We start from the raw sequence: 6,281 nt of genomic DNA, 5'->3' as shown, positions 1-6,281 counted from the left end.
CCTCTAAAGTCAGGAACAAGACAAGGGTGCCCACTTTCACCATTACTATTCAACATAGTTTTGGAAGTTTTGGCCACAGCAATCAGAGCAGAAAAAGAAATAAAAGGAATCCAAACTGGAAAAGAAGAAGTAAAGCTCTCACTGTTCGCAGATGACATGATCCTCTACATAGAAAACCCTAAAGACTCCACCAGAAAATTACTAGAACTAATCAATGACTATAGTAAAGTTGCAGGATATAAAATCAACACACAGAAATCACTTGCATTCCTATACACTAATAATGAGAAAACAGAAAGAGAAATTAAGGAAACAATTCCATTCACCATTGCAACGGAAAGAATAAAATACTTAAGAATATATCTACCTAAAGAAACTAAAGACCTACATATAGAAAACTATATAACACTGGTGAAAGAAATCAAAGAGGACACTAACAGATGGAGAAATATACCATGTTCATGGATTGGAAGAATCAATATCGTGAAAATGAGTATACTACCCAAAGCAATCTATAGATTCAATGCAATCCCTATCAAGCTACCAACAGCATTCTTCACAGAGCTAGAACAAATAATTTCACAATTTGTATGGAAATACAAAAAACCTCGAATAGCCAAAGCGATCTTGAGAAAGAAGAATGGAACTGGAGGAATCAACCTACCTGACTTCAGGCTCTACTACAAAGCCACAGTCACCAAGACAGTATGGTACTGGCACAAAGACAGAAATATAGATCAATGGAACAAAATAGAAAGCCCAGAGATAAATCCATGCACATATGGACACCTTATCTTTGACAAAGGAGGCAAGACTATACAATGGATTAAAAACAATCTCTTTAACAAGTGGTGCTGGGAAATCTGGTCAACCACTTGTAAAAGAATGAAACTAGAACACTTTCTAACACCACACACAAAAATAAACTCAAAATGGATTAAAGATCTCAACGTAAGACCAGAAACTATAAAACTCCTAGAGGAGAACATAGGCAAAACACTCTCTGACATACATCACAGCAGGATCCTCTATGACCCACCTCCCAGAATATTGGAAATAAAAGCAAAAATAAACAAATGGGACCTAATTAACCTTAAAAGCTTCTGCACATCAAAGGAAACTATTAGCAAGGTGAAAAGACAGCCTTCAGAATGGGAGAAGATAATAGCAAATGAAGCAACTGACAAACAACTAATCTCGAGAATATACAAGCAACTCCTACAGCTTAACTCCAGAAAAATAAATGACCCAATCAAAAAATGGGCCAAAGAACTAAATAGACATTTCTCCAAAGAAGACACACAGATGGCTAACAAACACATGAAAAGATGCTCAACATCACTCATTATCAGAGAAATGCAAATCAAAACCACTATGAGGTATCATTTCACACCAGTCAGAATGGCTGCGATCCAAAAGTCTACAAGTAATAAATGCTGGAGAGGGTGTGGAGAAAAGGGAACCCTCTTACACTGTTGGTGGGAATGCAAACTAGTACAGCCACTATGGAGAACAGTGTGGAGATTCCTTAAAAAACTGGAAATAGACCTGCCTTATGATCCAGCAATCCCACTGCTGGGCATACACACTGAGAAAACCAGAAGGGAAAGAGACACGTGTGCCCCAATGTTCATCGCAGCACTGTTTATAATAGCCAGGACATGGAAGCAACCTAGATGTCCATCAGCAGATGAATGGATAAGAAAGCTGTGGTACATATACACAATGGAGTATTATTCAGCCATTAAAAAGAATACATTTGAAGCAGTTCTAATGAGGTGGATGAAACTGGAGCCGATTATACAGAGTGAAGTAAGCCAGAAAGAAAAACACCAATACAGTATACTAACACATATATATGGAATTTAGAAAGATGGTAACAGTAACCCTGTGTACGAGACAGCAAAAGAGACACTGATGTATAGAACAGTCTTATGGACTCTGTGAGAGAGGGAGAGGGTGGGAAGATTTGGGAGAATGGCATTGAAACATGTAAAATATCATGTATGAAACGAGTTGCCAGTCCAGGTTCAATGCACGATACTGGATGCTTGGGGCTAGTGCACTGGGACGACCCAGAGGGATGGAATGGGGAGGGAGGAGGGAGGAGGGTTCAGGATGGGGAACACATGTATACCTGTGGCAGATTCATTTTGATATTTGGCAAAACTAATACAGTTATGTAAAGTTTAAAAATAAAATTAAAAAAAAATAATACAATTATGTAAAGTTTAAAAATAAAATAAAATTTAAAAAATAAAATAAAAAATAAAAATACAGAGATATTTTAGCCACAAAAAAGAATGAAAGCTTGCCATTTGCGACAACATGAGAGCATTATGCTAAGTGAAATAAGTCGGAAGAGAAAGACAAATTCTGTATAATCTCACATGTGTACTCAAAAACAAAAACAAAAACCAAGCTTCTAGACACAGATAACAGACTAGTGGTGGCCAGAGACAAGGAGTGGGGAGTGAGTGAAAAGGGTGCAGGGGGACAAAAGATACAAACTTCCAGTTATAAAATAAACCAGTGATGGGGATATAGTGTACAACATAGTGACTCTAGTTAATAATACAGTATTGCATATTCGAAAGTTGCTAAGAGAATAGACTTTAAAAAGTTCTCATCATGAGGAAAGGGGTCAAAAGGTACCCAGAATATGTAAAAAGAATGGTTTAATAAAGCTCCATTACTCAGTTTCAACCATTATCAACTCACAGCCTATCTTATTTCATAAATACTCTCATGCTGGATTATTTGAAAAGAAAAATCTCAGATATTATTTCTTCTGTAAATATTCAGCATTTTTTCAGTAATATTCAGTAATATCTTTCTAAAAGATAAGGACTCTTTAAAAAATAACAATACTATTATCACATGCAAACAATTTTAAATTAATACCATAAGATAACCAAACAACTGCTTTATTCAAATCAATATCAACACATTGCATTTGGTTATTTGTCTCTTTTATTTCTGTGTATCTATAAGCTCTCTCCGGAGAAGGCAGTGGCACCCCACTCCAGTACTCTTGCCTGGAAAATCCCATGGGCAGAGGAGCCTGGTAGGCTGCAGTCCATGGGGTCACTAAGAGTCGGACACGACTGAGCGACTTCACTTTCACTTTTCACTTGCATGCATTGGAGAAGGAAATGGCAACCCACTCCAGTGTTCTTGCCTGGAGAATCCCAGGGACGGGGGAGCCTGGTGGGCTGCCGTCTATGGGGTCACACAGAGTCGGACACGACTGAAGTGACTTAGCAGCAGCATAAGCTCTCCATCTTTTATTTTTCTTGCAATTTATTTACCGAAGAACTGGGTTGTCCCGTAGAGTTTCCTACAATCTGGATTCTGGTGATTGCACACTTGTGGTCTCATTTAACATGATCACTATTATACAGTGATTCACTTCTAGATGCTTGTTACTGTGTTATTTATTACACTATAAATAAGATAATTCATACTTCATCAAGATAGTCATCACTCCTTTAGTGGTTACTGAGCACCACATTATTTGTAGCCTACTTGACACGAATTATCTCATTTCATCCTCACAACAGCCCCATGTAGTAAGTATTAATATTCCCAGTCTAGGAGTGAAGAAAACGAGGCTTAGAAAGGTTAAAGAAATGTGACCACAGTCAAGCAAGCAGTAAATAAATGGGTTCAATCCACATCTGTCTGGATTGGAAACCATAGTTTAACCATAGTTAAAATGCATGCTTCTATCCATAAGGTGATAATATCCCTATTCTTTGCCTTGGGTTGTGGTTGTTGTTTGTTTTTATCAACTTCATTCTATCCAAAGAACTTGTTTTCACATTTCATCTGCAACACTTAGGATTCTTTCAGCTTCAAGTAAGAGAAAACTCTCTCTCAAATGGTCTCAACAATAAGGATATTTATTATCTCATATTACAAGAAATCCAGAAGCTGGGCAGCACCAGGGCTGACTGGTTTACTGACTCAACAACAACATCACAGACCCAAGTTCATTCTCTTTAGTCTGCCATCATCAGTGTGTTGGCTTTGTCCTAAGCTTGGAACCTCTGATAGCTCTAAGATGGCTATTCCAGTTTCAGGGAACATAGCCAGATGCAACAACATCCCATGCAGATGGTGGCATATTTCTCTTTGTGTCTCTATTTAAGAGCAAGAAAACCTTTCCCAGAAGCCCTTCAGCAAACCCCTCCTTAGGTTTCACTGGCCAGAACTGGGTCACATGCCCACCCCTAATCTCTGAAAGGCCAGTCAATAGGATTCTATTCCCTGTACCCATGATAGGTTGGTATGGGATGGTAACAGCATCACATTCCCCAATAGACAAACATCTGAACAGGCTTCTGTAAAGAAGGAAGAGAGGGGAATGGATGATGAGTAGGCAAGCAACAGTATCTTCTGTATGTTCTCAGTGATGTATGCTATATGTTCCATTGAGAATTTACTGTTGATGTATCAGCCTCCTCACTGCATGAAGAAGAGACGAGACAAGATGATCTGTAAGGTCCCTTCCAGCTCTAGGAGTTGTGTTTCAATTTTGCATTTTCATATAAATGGGGCTGGGACTGTTGGATAGCTCTTGTATCTCTGCTTTGACTGCCAACTATGACTTTAACCTACGAAATCATTTGTTTGCCAGCTTCCTTTCACAGTCTTCAACTGAAACAGTGCTTCATTCATCTCATCACATGCATACATTCTCCTTGTGGGAAAACACAAGGAAGCCAGTGAGAAAGAGAGTACACCAAACTGTACAAAAAGCTCTGAATGACCCAGATAACAATAATGATGTGGTCGCTCACCACTTAGAGACAGATATCCTGGAGTGTGAAGTCAAGTGGGCCTTAGGTAGCATTACTAAGGCCCACTTGAGCAAAACTAGTGGAGGCGATGGAATTCCAGCTGAGCTATTTCAAATCTTAGATGATTCTGTTAAAGTGCTGCACTTATTAATGCCAGCTAATTTGGTAAACAGCAGGACTAAGAAAGGCCATAGGACTGGAAAAGGTCAGTTTTCATTCCAATCCCAAAGAAAGGCAAGGCCAAAGAATGTTCAAATTACCATACAATTGCACTTATTTCACATGCCAGCAAGATTATGCTCAAAATCCTTTAAGCTAGGCTTCAGCAGTACATGAACCAAGAACTTCCAGATGTTCAAACTGGATTTAGAAAAGGCAGAGGAAAAGGAGATCAAATTGCCAACAAACACTGGATCATAGAAAAAGCAAAGGAATTCCAAAAAAAAATCTACTTTTGCTTCATTGACTGTGCTAAAGCCTTTGACTGTGTGGATCACAGCAAACTATGGAATATTCTTAATGAGATGGGAATACCAGACTACATTACCTGCCTCCTGAGAAACCTGAATGCAGGACAAGAAACAACAGTTAGAACTGGACATGGAACAATGGACTGGTTCAAAATTGAGAAAGGAGTATGTCAAGGCCGTATACTGTCACCCTATTTATTTAACTTATATGCAGAGTACATCATGTGAAATGCAGAGCTGGATGAATCACAAGCTGGAGTCAAGATTGCTGGGAGAAATATCAACCACCTCAGATATGCAGATAATACCACTTTAATGCCAGAAAGTGAAGAGGAACTAAAGATCCTCTTGATAAAGGTGAAAGAGGGGAGTGAAAAACCTGGCTTAAAACTCAACATTCAAAAAACTAAGATCATGGCATCTGGTCCTATTACTTCATGGCAAATAGATGGGGGAAATGTGAAAACAGTGTCAGATTTCATTTTTGGGGGCTCCAAAATCAATGCGGATGGTGACTGCAGCCATGAAATTAAAAGACGCTTGCTCCTTGGAAGAATAGCTACGACAAACCTAAACAGTGTATTAAAAAGCAGAGACATCACTTTGCCAACAAAGGTCTATATAGTCAAAGCTATGGTTTTTCCAGTAGTCATGTACAGATGTGAGAGTTGGACCATAAAGAAGGCTGAGCACTGAAGAATTGACACTTTTGAACTGTGGTGTTGGGGAAGACTCTAGAGAGTCCCTTGGACAGCAAGGAGATCCAACCAGTCAATCCTAAAGGAAATTAACCCTGAATATTCATAGGAAAGACTGATGCTGAAGCTGAAGCTCCAATATTTTGGCCACCTGATATGGAGAGCTGACTCACTGGAAAACACTCTGATGCTGGGAAAGATTGAGGGCAAGAAGAGAAGGGGACAACAGAGGATGAGATGGTTGGATAGCATCACTGACTCAATGGACCTGAGTTTGAGCAAACTCAGGGAGATAGTGAAGGACAAAG

This window comes from Bubalus kerabau, chromosome 10 (assembly GCF_029407905.1).
Source record: "Bubalus kerabau isolate K-KA32 ecotype Philippines breed swamp buffalo chromosome 10, PCC_UOA_SB_1v2, whole genome shotgun sequence".
Classification (NCBI taxonomy): domain Eukaryota; kingdom Metazoa; phylum Chordata; class Mammalia; order Artiodactyla; family Bovidae; genus Bubalus; species Bubalus kerabau.
This window is presented reverse-complemented; position numbering follows the sequence as displayed.